This window comes from Lynx canadensis, chromosome B2 (genome assembly GCF_007474595.2).
Source record: "Lynx canadensis isolate LIC74 chromosome B2, mLynCan4.pri.v2, whole genome shotgun sequence".
In the NCBI taxonomy this organism is placed as follows: Eukaryota; Metazoa; Chordata; class Mammalia; order Carnivora; family Felidae; genus Lynx; species Lynx canadensis.
In genome coordinates, this window is record NC_044307.1 from 121572595 (window position 1) to 121586756 (window position 14162).

General features: G+C 41.4%; 1 long non-coding RNA gene across 1 annotated transcript; it reads right to left on the minus strand.

The window, feature by feature from the left end:
* Positions 1-1905: 1905 nt before the first annotated feature.
* Positions 1906-9698, minus strand: LOC116738081. The gene is made up of 3 exons (XR_004343667.1): positions 9591-9698; positions 7048-7729; positions 1906-1929 (listed from the first exon to the last, which is right to left on the minus strand). It is a non-coding gene; the product is annotated as an uncharacterized LOC116738081 (long non-coding RNA).
* Positions 9699-14162: the final 4464 nt, after the last annotated feature.

The window sequence follows — 14162 nt, forward strand, 5'->3', positions numbered from 1 at the left end:
GGGTACAAATATGAAAGATTTATTTATCAACTGGTGAAGCCTTTTATATCTTCTTGAAACTTATGGGCATGTTCTCACCTGGCTGGGGCTTAGTGTATTCATCTGTTGTCAATAAGAAAAGCCTTTTTATTTCTCAAGTTAAAAACCTATTGGTTATGATAAATTCCATCTTTATATATGCCAGTGTGTGATTGTTACTAATGGGGTACGGAACTTTCCATATCTATCTATCTATCTAGATATATAGGTATATAGACCCACACATACATACATCATACATACATGCACATGTCATGTGTCGATGGACAGTTTTAACTGCCCAGGGATAGGAACATAAGCCAGTTTTATTTTCCCAGCATTACTGTGCCATGTTGAATCTCCTTCCATGTTGAATTTCCAAAATTTTGAATCTCCAAAATTCCTTGTTGAATTTCCTAGTGGGGAGCACATCCCTAATGATATTTCGGGCAGCTACTACAGCATTTCCAACACTTCGTTATTAAAAGACACATTCGGTATCGTCCAGTTTAAAACTCAGATATCTTAATCTGATGTACATCTCACCTCCTCTGCTAGTCACGGCCGGCCAGGGGCCTGCATGGGTGTGCTCTTTGACCCCTCCATTGTGGTCACTGACTCGGGTTGGAGTGAAGGCAAAGAAGCCTGGCTCATCTCTTCCCCCACCTTATTCAAGAACTTGTTTCTCTCGTAGTAGGTGTTGACAGAGACTATGAGAGGGGGTGCTTCTTTATTGACTACCCACTGTGGTGGTCCTTTGTGAGTTGCCTCTCGCTTGCCCTGGCTGCCCTCTGGGAAGCAAGGGGCCAAATGCGCCCTCTCACAGGAGCCTGACAGTAAATTCTTCTTCAGTCTCTTTTCTGGAGGGGAGCGCATTGGGAGGAGAGAGTGCCAGGGGGCCTCCCTTCTGCGTAGTTCTCTGAGGTGGAGTTTGTCTCCATATCTTCCTATCTAGCTTTCTCAATGCCTTCAGCCCCTGCCTTCTTACCACCGGGGTCCCCTTGCCCTGTGATCAGCTCTCAGCCGTCTGCCATCTGTCTGTTTTCCCCTATTCACGTAATTATACAGCGGACTGATGAATCAGCTGCTTAAGCTGAAATCCCAAAAACTCGTTTGGAGAACAAAATGTCAGTCTCATACTCTTAAGGTACTTTTAAGGTCTGTAAGCAATTACCATGATTCCCCCTCTTTTACCTGACTTGTGGAAGGGGGATGAGCACCGCCCCTTCCTTTTTCCATGGGAAGCCAATGGAAAATAGAGTTCCCACCTAAGCCAGCAATGCCTGACTGCAAAGGCTTTTCCCTATTCTATCACTACCCCCAGGTCTTTTGTTTATGGGACTGTAAGAAGCACTGGGGTGTTGAATGAGGTGGTAGGAAGGGAACGGGTGATGCTCTAGGATAATTAACTTAGTCGTTAATTCTAAGGAAAGGAAAAGGCTACTCAACAATTTTTGTATGAGAAATGAGAATGTGCTATCCATTTTTTTTTTTTTTTTTTTTTTTGCAGCTTACTTTATAAAAAGTCATGGCTGCATATAATGTCACCGTTTGGATACCACAGTATTTTTAAGCATTTCTCTATTTGTTGATAAATTGTTTCTAATTATTTTCACTATGACAAACAATGCTAAGAGAAGCATCTTTACTATTTATGTACTCACGTTAGCAGTTGCATAGAATAGATTTTTACAAGTAGGACTGCTGATCTTGTTAAAATTTCTGGATAGCAGGGGCGCCTGGGTGGCTCAGTCGGTTGGGTGTCCGACTTCGGCTCAGGTCACGATCTCGCGGTCCGTGAGTTCGAGCCCCGCATCGGGCTCTGGGCTGACAGCTCAGAGCCTGGAGCCTGTTTCGGATTCTGTGTCTCCCTCTCTCTCTGCCCCTCCCCTGCTCATGCTGTGTCTCTCTCTGTCTCAAAAATAGATAAATGTTAAAAAAAATTAAAAATAAAATAAAATAAAATTTCTGGATAGCTATTATCAAATTACTCTCACCACAGTTTTTACAAGTTCATACTCCCAGTACCAATTGCCTCACATCCGTGATAATATTCAATGTTATCAAATTTTTAGAAATTTTGCTGAGGACTTCTGCTTCCAGGAAGCTGAAGCAGATATACTTTTCTCTATTCTGATGGCGAAGTACAATTAAAAACTTGACGTTTTTATACAAAGTGAACATCAGGTCAAGGAACAACATGGAACAAGCCCCACCCCAGCAGTGTCAGTGTAGACCGTGTGAAGACACTGGACTTCTATCCCCACGTGTCAGTAAGGAAATGGCCCTCCCCCTCCCTGCTGGGGTGATACTAGAAGAGGTCTAGTGGAAGGTCAAGACTTTTTTGGAAAAGGCAAAATCATGGAGGTATTAAAAAGATCAGTGGTTGCCAGGAGGTGGAGGAATGAAAAGGCAGAGCACAGAGGATTTTTAGGGCAGTGAAAATACTGTCTATGACACTATACTGGTCACATATGTCATTATACGTTTGTCCAAACCCACATGATGTGCAACATCAAGAGTGAGCCCTATTGTAAACTATGCACTTTGAATGATAATGATGTGTCAATATAGGTTCATCAATTGTAACAATATACCACTCTTGTGTGGGATGTTGATAATGGGGGAGGTTATGCATGTGTGGGGGAAGAGGGTATACGGGTCATCTCTGTACCTTCCTCTCAATTTTGCTGTGGGCCTAAAATTGTTCTTAAAAAAAAAAAAATAAAATCTTTTTTTAAAAGACAACAATCAATAGATGCCAACACTGAGATGACAAAGATGTTAGAGTTATCCAAAAATATTTTATTTTATTTGCTTGTAAATATATTTTTAATGTTTATTTATTTATTTATTTGGAGAGAGAGAGAGAGATAGAAGAGAGAGCAGGAGTGGGGGGAGGGGCAGAGACAGAGGGAGAGAGAGAGAGAATCCCAAGCAGGCTCTGCACTGTCAGTACAAAGCCTGATGCGGGCCTTGAACCCACGAACCATGGAATCATGACCTGAGTCATGACACTTACCCAACAGAGCCACCCAGGTACCCCATCCAACAAATATTTTAAAGCAGCCATGATAAAAATGCTTCAATGAGTAATTACAAACATGTTGACACAAATGACAAGATATAAAGCTTTAGCAAAGAAATAGGAAGTCTTAGCCAAAGAGAAGCATGAGGAAGAGGAAGAGGAAAAAGGAAAGAGGAGACGGAGAAGGTGGAGAAAGAAGATATAAAAAAGAACTAAATGAAGGCTGTAGAACTGAAAAAGACAATAACAAAAATAAAAAGCTCAGCGGATGAGCCCAATGGCAGAATGGAGATCACAGAGGAAAGAATCGGTGAGCTGGAGGAAATTACTCAGTCTGAACAAAAGAGAAGGAATATGTTGAAAACAAATTTTTTTTCTATATATATATTTATATATATATAAAAGAGAGCAGGACTGAAAAAGCAGTCAAAGATATAATGACTGAAAACATCCTAAATTTGGCAAAGACATAAACTTACAGATTCAAGGTGAGTGAACCCCAAATAGAATAAATCCAAAGTAATCCAGGCTAAACTACAACACAATTAAACTTCTGAAATCTACAGACAAAAAAAAAAAAAAAAAATTTGAGAGCAATCAGGGAAAAACGATACCTTAGCTACATGGTTAACACAATTAAAATGACAGCGGATTTCTCATCCAGAAACAATGGAGAACAGTAAGAAGTGAAGCAATATTTTTTAGGTGCCTAAAGCAAGAATTGTCAAGGCAGAATCCTATACTCATAAGAAATTTTCAGGAATGAAGAGAAAATCAAGACAATCTCAGATGAAAGAAAACTAGGGGAATCTGTCATCAATAGACTACCCCTAAAAAATGGCTAATGGAAATTCCTAAATAGAAAGAAAATTATCTAAGAAGAAACGCTGGAACATAAAGGAGTAAGAAAGAGCAAGGCAGGGGAAAATATGGGTAAAACACAATAGATTTTCAGTCTCTTCTTGAGTTTTCTAAAATATGATTGATAGTTGGGGCACCTGGGTGGCTCAGTTGGTTGAGCGTCCCACTTGAGCTCAGGTCATGATCTCACAGTCCGTGGGTTTGAGTCCCGAGTCCGGCTCTGTGCTGACAGCCTGGAGCCTGGAGCCTGCTTCGGATTCTGTGTCTCCCTCTCTCCCTGCCCCTCCCCAACTCATGTGCTCTCTCTCGCTCTCTCTCTCTCTCAAAAATAAAAAACAAAAACAAAAAACCCACAAATTATGATTGACAGCTGAAGCAAAAATTACTATATAACACTGTCAGATGTGGTTCTAAACATATGTAGAGGAAATATTTAAGTCTGACAATGAATTACAGATGGGAGAGGGTAAATGAACATAAAGAGATATAAGATTTCTATACTTCACTTGAACTGATTAAATAATGACACTGGTAGACTGTGTAATACATTATATATATACAAGGTAATGCTTAGAGAAACCACTAATAAAACTATACAAAGAAATGCACTGAAAAACACTATACATAACAAAATGGAATTCTAAAAGTATTCAAATAACTCATAGTAACACAGGAGGAAAAAAACAGAAACAAAAACAGAGATAAAAATAAAATGGCAGACATGAGCCCAACATATCAATAATTACATTGAATGTGAATGATATAAATATATAAATTAAATATAGAGATTTCCAGAGTGGATTAAAAAAATGACCAAACTATATGTTGTCTACATGAATTCTCTTAAAGTATAACAATATAGGTAAATTGAAAGTAAAAGGATGGGGAAAAGATGTATCATGCAAACAATAAAAAAAAAAAGGAGCAATTATATACACACCATAAAAAACAGATTTCAGAGCAAAGGAAATTACTAGTGACAGAGAGGGACATTAATATAATTATAAAATGGTCTGTCCATCAGAAAAACAACAACCTCAAATGTGTATGCACCAATAAACACAGGTGAAAAATATGTGAAGTGGAAATTAATGGAACTGAAAGGAGAAAGAGAGACAAATCCGCAATTATTGTTAGAGAATTCAACACCCTTCACTCAACATTTGGTAAAACAACTATACAGAAATTAATAAAGGACACAGAACTTCAATGGGTTCTTAAGAAGGCTTTCCTTACTCTAGGATTATTATTAAAATTTTCTAAAATCTTAGTTAAGCTTGGAATTAATTTCTGCATATTATATAAAGAAGTGATTTAACTTACTTTTTTCCAAGTGAAGAGTCATTTGTCCCCAAATAATCTATTAAATAATTCATTCACTGCCAATTAATTTGAAATGTCAACTTTATCACGTACACATTTTTTTAACTTAAAGGACAACCCAAAGTAGTATACTCTGTAAACTTCAGTTACTATAAACTACAAATATAGAGAATAGCCAGAAGCATATATAATCCATCCCAACTGTCAAATACCCTAAAACTTGCCCCCAGTTGTACTATGAAGCAGTAGAGAGCTGGTTGTGAGCCACTTTAAATGATCTGTGGGTACGGGGCGCCTGGGTGGCGCAGTCGGTTAAGCGGCCGACTTCAGCCAGGTCACGATCTCGCGGTCCGGGAGTTCGAGCCCCGCGTCAGGCTCTGGGCTGATGGCTCGGAGCCTGGAGCCTGTTTCCGATTCTGTGTCTCCCTCTCTCTCTGCCCCTCCCCCGTTCATGCTCTGTCTCTCTCTGTCCCAAAAATAAATAAAAACATTGAAAAAAAAAACTTAAAAAAAAAATGATCTGTGGGTATGACTCCATTTACTCAACTGTGCTGCTTACACAGCATATATAATATATAAAACATATTATATAAAACATAACATATTCTATAAAACACATACAATATAAACTATTATATAAAATGGGGTTCTATCATTTGCTACTGTTTTCATTTTAAGGGTGTTCTTGAGAACCTAAAATGCTATGCTCACCGATTTTACTAATGTTCCAGAATGCCAGGCATGGCTATACTTCTCCTGTCAATTGGTTTGTTTCTCTTCTTAATACTGTGACTGAGGTAATCTGTACAGATGCTTTGCACAGATGCTTAAAGGATCACAGACAAATCCTTGGTAGCAAAATCATAGCAAATATTCAGGGTCATGTAGCCAATTTGATGCACTGACTCCACCAGAGGAATCGTGTTTGTTTTCTTCGCTCTCATTGTCCCTTTGTCATATTCTCCTCTCTCACTTATTTTTCATTTTTATCCATAATCAGTTAACTTGAAGTATGAGAGATTGTCTGGATAATCTGGGGGGACCTGAGTCAATCAGTTGAAAGCCCTTAAAAACAGAGTAGAGGTTTTCCTGATGATGAAGAAATTCCATCTGCGGACAGAAGATTCAGTCTGTGCCCCAGAGTACACTTATAAGAATAAAGCCTTTATCCACTGTTGGGATTCCAAACAGCATTGCTTCTGATCAATGAACTCACTTCACAGCAAGTAAGTGTGGCAATAAGGGCCCATATTCATGGAAATCACTGGTCTTTTTTTTTTTTTTTTTTTTTTTTTTTTTAAATTTTTTTTTTTCAACGTTTATTTATTTTTGGGACAGAGAGAGACAGAGCATGAACGGGGGAGGGGCAGAGAGAGAGGGAGACACAGAATCGGAAACAGGCTCCAGGCTCTGAGCCATCAGCCCAGAGCCTGACGCGGGGCTCGAACTCACGGACCGCGAGATCGTGACCTGGCTGAAGTCGGACGCTTAACCGACTGCGCCACCCAGGCGCCCCGGAAATCACTGGTCTTACCGTGTACCCTACTATCTTAAAGCAGCTAACTTCACAGGATGGTAGAATGGCCTTTTGAAGACAGTTGCAGCACTCGCTAAGTTAGCACTAACTCTGGCTGAGCTGGTACAATGTCCTCCAAGAGGTTGCACATGCTCTAACTCAGCACCCAATACACGCTGTGCCTCCCATAGCCAGGATTCCCAGGTCCAAGAACCAAAGGGTGGAAATGGGAATATTCCACTCACCATTAACCCTTGTGATTCACTACTGAAATTTTTGTTACTTGTCTACATGACCTTACACTCTGCTGGTCTAGAAGTCTTGGTCCCGAAGGGGAAGAATTGTTCCACCAGGAGACACAAAAACTATTCCACTGAACTGGAAACTGAAACTGCCATCCTCCCACTTTGGGGTCCCCATGACTCTGAAACAACAGGCCAAAAAAAAAAAAAAAGTGGTTACTATATTGGCTGGAATGATTTGACTTGATTAACAAAGAAATTGGGTTATGACTACACGATGGAAGTAGGAAGAATATACAGGAGGTATCCTAGGGCACCTGTTAGTACAATCAGTTCTCCTTATTTGTGGTGGTTATGTTCTACAAAGCCACTGCAAATAGAGTTAGGAAATACTGAACCATAGCTCCTATGGGAGATATGTATATATTTCATATATATATACACATACATTTCTAACATAAAGTGCAATTTTAAATCCTAGAACAATTCATCTTGGTAGATTCTATTTTCTTTGTTTTACAAAAGTGAAAATGCTACAGCCATCTCAAGATAAAATGTTTAATTTTCTTTTTAATGCAAATCAGGTTCAGAAGTGTTAAGCGACTTGCCTGAATCTGCTCCACTAGCAGACGCCAGATTTGGGATTCAAATCCCGCCCAAATGGCCCCAGAGTTGGAGTTTCTTGCACGACACTGCGCTATGCCTGACTGGCCTCATTCTCCGGTCATCTCTGTATAGGCGCTGAAACAAGAAGGCAGAGAGAGCATCATCTTGTTTGTAACCTCACCTAGAAATAAGCCCAGTGGGCATTCAAATTTTTCTCTGTGCGCTTCAAGAATGAACATAAAAGCCAGAAAGTATTGCTTTGGGGATTATAAATAAATTTTAGTATAGGTGTATTTGCAAATATGGAATCTTTCAAAAATGAGGGTTGACTGTCCTATCTTGCCCTCTGTATTAGTCAGACCTCTTCAGAAAAATAGACTAATACGATAGATAGATAGATAGATAGATAGATAGATAGATAGATAGATACTGTAAGGAACTGGCTTATTTAATTATAGAAGCTAAGATGTTTCACAGTCTGCCATCTGCAAGCTGGAGACCTAGGAAAGCCAGTGATATTCCAATCTGAATCCAAAGTCCTAAAAGCCAGGGTAGCCAATGTGTAAGTTCCAGTCCAAGTCCAAAGGCCTGGGAACAGGAGATTTAATGGTGTAAGTCAAAATTTGAGGACAGGAGAAGACCATCTCAGTTCAAGCAGTTAGACAGAGTGAGTCAATTTCCCTTCTTCTGCCATTTTCTTCTAACCCAGCGCCCTCAATGAATTGGATGGTACCCATCCACACTTAAGAGGGTGATCTGCTTCACTCAGTATACCAATTCAAATGCTACTCTCATTTGGAAACACCCCACAGACACACCCAGAAATGCTGTTTAGCCAACTATCTGGGCACCCTATGGCCCACTCAAGTTGACCCCCAAATTAAGCATCATTTGTAGTAAAGCAAATGGAAAACTGCAACAATCCAATTCAGCCAGGGTTACTAACAACCCAAAACTTTACAAACGAAAGTTTGGGTCACCCTACCATGTAAAGAACCAAAATCAATGAGGTGCTTGCTGAGGGCAAAGGGGATAGGGAAGGGGTAGTGGGAGAAGATGCCTACAAATACCAACTAAGACATGTAACCAGCTGCAGAAATTGGGGCTGCACCAGGTGTGAGTGTTTCTTCCTTGTTTTGTCATGAATATGTCTGTATGCATATTATTTTAACGAATTATTTTTGTTTTTCCCCCCTCTTATCCCCTTATCATAGAACATAAGATGTATTATTTTTTAAATTTTTTTTGATGTTTATTTATTTTTGAGACAGAGAGAGACAGAGCATGAATGGGGGAGGGTCAGAGAGAGGGAGACACAGAATCCGAAGCAGGCTCCAGGCTCTGGGCTGTCAGCACAGAGACCGACGCGGGGCTCGAACTCACAGACCGTGAGATCATGACCTGAGCTGAAGTCAGACACTCAACCCACTGAGCCACCCAGGCGCCCCTAAGATGTATGAATAAAGTTAACTTTGTATCATACCATTTAAGGTACAGTCTGTCAAAGAGAAGAGTGAATATCACCCAAGCACTCTGCATCTTCTTGTGGAGAAAGGCTGGGTGTGTTTTGTTGCATGCAGGATGTGTGACGTCAGGTGGAAGTAGGACTTTGTTGTCGCCTTTATTTGGAGCATAAGTATCATTTATAGAGGTGTGCATAGGTGCCACGCTGACAAAGAGTGAACTGTAATGGCTTTTTTTTTGACATGTCAGCTTGCCAAGGTTATAGTCCCAGTTATGAAACCAAAAGTCCACAATCAGTTAAAGTTGACTTTAAGTAAGAGTGAAGGTCTTGCATAATTTATAGGAGACTCATCCAATCACTTGAAAGGCCTTAAAAGCAGGGTTGAGGCTTCCTGGAAGAAAAAAAGAAACTCCACCTGTGGACAGCAATTTCAGCCCAAGCCCAAGACGCCCAGCTGCCTTCCTGACTTGCCTCGCCAGCACCCACAGTTCCCAGAAACCAACTCCTTGCAATAAATCTCTTAATACATACCTCCTACTGGTTCTGCTTCTCTGACTGAACCTTCCTTGGTAGGCACGCCAAAAGAGAATTAAGGCTGCAGAGGGAGTTAAGGTTGCCGATCAGCTGAAGCTGACTGTAAGTTAGGGGGATGATTCTGCATGAATTGGGTGAACCTGATGCAATCATGGGGGAGTTAAATGTGGAAGAGGAAACAGTAGCATCAGGGGCAGAGTGACGCAAAGGGAGAAAGAACCAACTGCTGTTGCTGGCTTTGAAGATGGGGGCCACGAGCCAAAATGCTGGCAGCCTTTAGAAGCTGGCAAAGACAAGGGAATGGAGTCTTCCCTAGATGCTGACAACTTGATTTTAGCCCAGTGAAACCAATTTCCAACTGCTGACCTCCCAAACTGTAAGATAACACGTGAGTGTTGCTTCAAGCCACTGAGTTTGTGATTTGTTACAGCAGCGATTGGAAACTAATATACCAAATCTCTAAATATATATGTAAATGTATTGATATAAGTGTGGACACAACAATTATAGCATTGACTTAATTTATCCTCTGTGAAAGAAATTCAGAAAAAAAATTACCATTGGGATTAGTATTATGTGAAAGATTGCTCAAATTAAAGTTTCTACTGAGACACTATAATGAAATCAATGTTGACATTCATGACAGGATCCCACTACGAAGAATTTATGAAGAAAACTGGCTAGGAAAATTGGTTTCATTACCCTTGAATCTCTCAACTACATCAAGAATACAAAAGGGGCAGGAAAGTGTAGGGAGAGTTGGAAGACAATATGGTGGCATGGGACTAAGCTATGAGCCCAATCCCACCCCAATTCCAAGAGGGAAAGGAGGAGCCAGCTATCTCGTGGGGTGGAGGGGGTTCCCCAGGGCTACTCAGATAAGCTCAGTGTTTTATTTTTATTTCTGTTCTGGGAAGGGATGCAGGAGGGTTGGCTTTTTCTAAGGCAAAACAAGGAGTGGGATACTGGGCAAGGATCTATACACCCAGAGCCTGTCCCCACAGGAGAGAGGGAATAGGCTTGGGGTCACAATGGGCCCAGTTTAAGCAGACCACCTGGAGGGGCAGAGGGACCCAAGGGTTAAAATCCACACGAAGAGCCTCAGGTGGCCTCCAAGAGTGGAGACGCATCTGTCTGGGACAAAGGACAATGCCCACAAGAGAAAGCTGGCTCTAAACATGTGCCAGGTCCAGACCCCATGGAGTCAGATTATAATGATACCCTGTTCTTATGACATCTTTCCCTTCCCCTTAAGAGTCTCTGGGACAACTCCTTCCTGTTTCAACTTTACAAGATGAGAAACTGGCAGGGTTGAGGGTAGAGGAAGGAACAAAAAGGGAGGAGAGATGGAGACGGGTTCAACTCTATGGCCCTTTGCCACTTGCGGCCCTAGGTTGGCCTGTGCTGGGGGAGTTGAGCCTTAACACATAAGATAGCCCAGAACTTCTCTTCAGATCTTGGGCTGGATATTCTACTTACTGAATTGAAACTCCATGACACTTAGCACTGTCTACTGAGAATGAGCAGAAAAGTGAGAGGCCAAACTTTCATTTAAGGAAATAAGAACAAATTCCCCCACTGAACACTTTTTAAAAGAGGCAGTAGCAGAATGGATGCATAAGAAAGTAAATAAAGTATTTGAATTACATCAGTCTACCAGTTATATTTATTATACGGACTTTCCATTCCTCATAGTATATTCCACCTAGGTTAGAAAATCAGCACTAACTCTGTCTTCCTATGGTCCCCTGTTTCTGTAACACATAAACCGGAGACCTAGGATCATCAAGATTTCCTCTCTTGTATCTGCCCATTCAGTCTCTAATGTATTCTTCCTTTATATGGTTTTTATACTTCCATTCCTTCCTTCCTTTCCATTTTCCCTCCTCTCCATTGTTCCATTATTAGGGTCCAGACTGCCTGATATCTTGGTTACTATGATAGCTTTCTCATTAGTGTCTTTGATCAGGTCTTAGAATCCCTTTCCAATTCAACTTAGTCTACACTGAAGCCAAATCTTCATGAAAATATAGTATCTCTCTATGCTTCTTTGCCTAGCATTCAAGGCCTTCCATGATCTGACTTTACCTTCTTCTCAACTCTAGGCCTACTTCTTCCCTATCCAATGTGTTTATTCCAGGTCAACAGGTATGCCCTGGATCTTTTACTTACGCTTGAAATAGCCTCGTGATTGTGGATACATTTCAGTTTTGTGAAATCCTATCCTTCCTTTAAAGTCGGACTCAAATGCCGCCCATCTCATGAAGCCTTTCCCAGCTGCCTCAGTTGGAAAGCTTAGTTGCGGTGTGAGTACGGTAGATTCCAGAAAAGTACACATCTGCCTAATTATAATTAAATCAAATAAGGACAGGAAGAAGCATAACCTTTGAAGGTCCCCACCAATATCGACTTGACCTTTTAACGAAATTTATACATCTGAGTCAAGGATGAATTGACAAAAGGGACGTGACTGACATCAAGAAACAAAAGTCTGCGTTCTATATTCAGAACTTTCCAGGAAGATATGAGGGACAGAGGAAGTTTTGTCACAAAACAGTTACTTCTATGGTGGAATAGAGTTAACTGGGTTTTCACAGAGGTTGGGTGAAGGACCCACTTTTATTGTCGGTGTGCAACCAGAAATCGTATAGTAATCTGAAGAAGAAAGTGTAATTTAAAAAGTTAACTACAAAAAAAGTAAAAATAAGGAAAATCAAAAATTAACTAGAGCAAAAGATTAACTAGAAATAGAGAACCATGGGGCTGAGAAAGTATACCCACAGAGGGAACAAACTTGGAAAAGAGGCCCCCCCTCCCAAGTCTAGGCCTCAGGCCTTATTAGAGAAGTCCACTGGACAGAAAAAATATCCCTGGATTATTCTGGGCCAGAAATGGCCCGTAGTTGATTGGAGCGCAGGCTGGCATGGGAGTAGGATGCAGGGAACACTCTTCTGGTGGGAGGCAGGCAGGGGCTGGTAAACTGGGAACCATGGCTCGGACTCACTGGAAATTTGCCCTCTGGGAAGTGTGCAGGGGAAAGCCATCCACGAGAGGTGCCACACCTCCAAAGTCATTGTGAAGCCACCAGAAGAGCTACTGGGTGGAGGTCCCCACAGGGAGGTGCTGTATTCTGCTGGCCACTGGCCCCTGCTGGCTGCCACTTGAGCTGGAGGAGCCTGGCCTGCAGAAGCTGGGCCATCAAAGGACCCTGCTGGGAAGGAACATAGTAAATGAATTTGAAAAAAAAGAGCCCCTTCCTCCTGCAGTGTCCCTCCAGCGCCCTCTACTGACAAAGTTTAACGTGCCAGCTGCAAAGGAGAGATGCTTATAAAATCCAGAGGCAAAAGAGTGGATTGGAGACTGAGAGGTGGTACGCTGATAACTGGAAGACTGCCCAAGCCATTCTCTTCCTGTGCTTTATTTTTCTATTCATCAGACAAAATGGATTTGTTAATCAACTTCCCAGGTACTTAAATCTCAGGATTTTTCCTGGCCATTACCATCGCCACCATCAAAGAATCCCAAGGGGACAAAAACATTTGTGGAGACTTGCTCTAGAATCGATGTTTACCTACATTATCTCCCGAAGTAGCAAACTATAATAACAACCATATTAAACAATAAGCAGTATGTAAGTACATGCTATTAATCTTTCTATTTGAACCTATGGGAAACTAAAGTCCAAGAACACCTAGCCAGTAAATGATGGATCTAAGAATATGAACCTGGGACCATCTGATTAGAAAATCAGTACTCTTTTCACTAACAGCCTGAATTTCTCACCAAGGGACTATTTTTTTGGTGTGCTAAGAATTCCGGGTGCCAGGCTGAAAATGCAGTGCCTCGACTAAGGCCTTGTCTTTGAGAAAACCCGCTGGAAATCAGTTGTTCCTTTTTGTACCCACATCTCCACTGCTGGGTGATTCTAGCAGCCTAATGTTTATGGAGCACTGAGTGCTAGGCTTTGAGCTAAGTGCTATGCCTGCCTTTTCCTGACGAATCCTTGCTACAATCCAGTGGGTAGGTATTACTCGCCCCGTTTTCCAGACGAGAAACTAAAGGCTGGAGAGGTTAAATAACTGGACCAAAGTTATCACCCAAGTAGAGGAAGTAGGATTTGAACTCAAGCAGGTCTGACTCCAGAGCTCAAGTTCTTGACCATGCCATGAGGTCAGGGCCTTCTGTTGAACCCTTTATTTCGAGTATGACTGATATTGAAGTTTTAAAAATATAGAATAGGGTTAATGTATTTTTCAGCTTCATTGAGTTCAGAAAGGAAATTGCGACTCTGAGGTTATTAGGCTCCTGGAAGAATGTTAAGCTGTCTTACGGTGAGCGGTCCATTTCTCGGAGTTCTGGATCCGGTACCCCTTGTCCATTCTCATTAATTCCAGGTGAGGTAAGGCAGACCCGTGGGTACTTGACACAAGCAATTTGCAATAGTCTAGGATGAGGATAGCTGCTGATACAGCAAATACTTTTGGCAAATTCATGTTTCATGGCCTTGTCTCTCACCCTGTGTCTGCTTGCTGAAAGCATCACATCCACGGAAGCGACCTCTGGGCAACT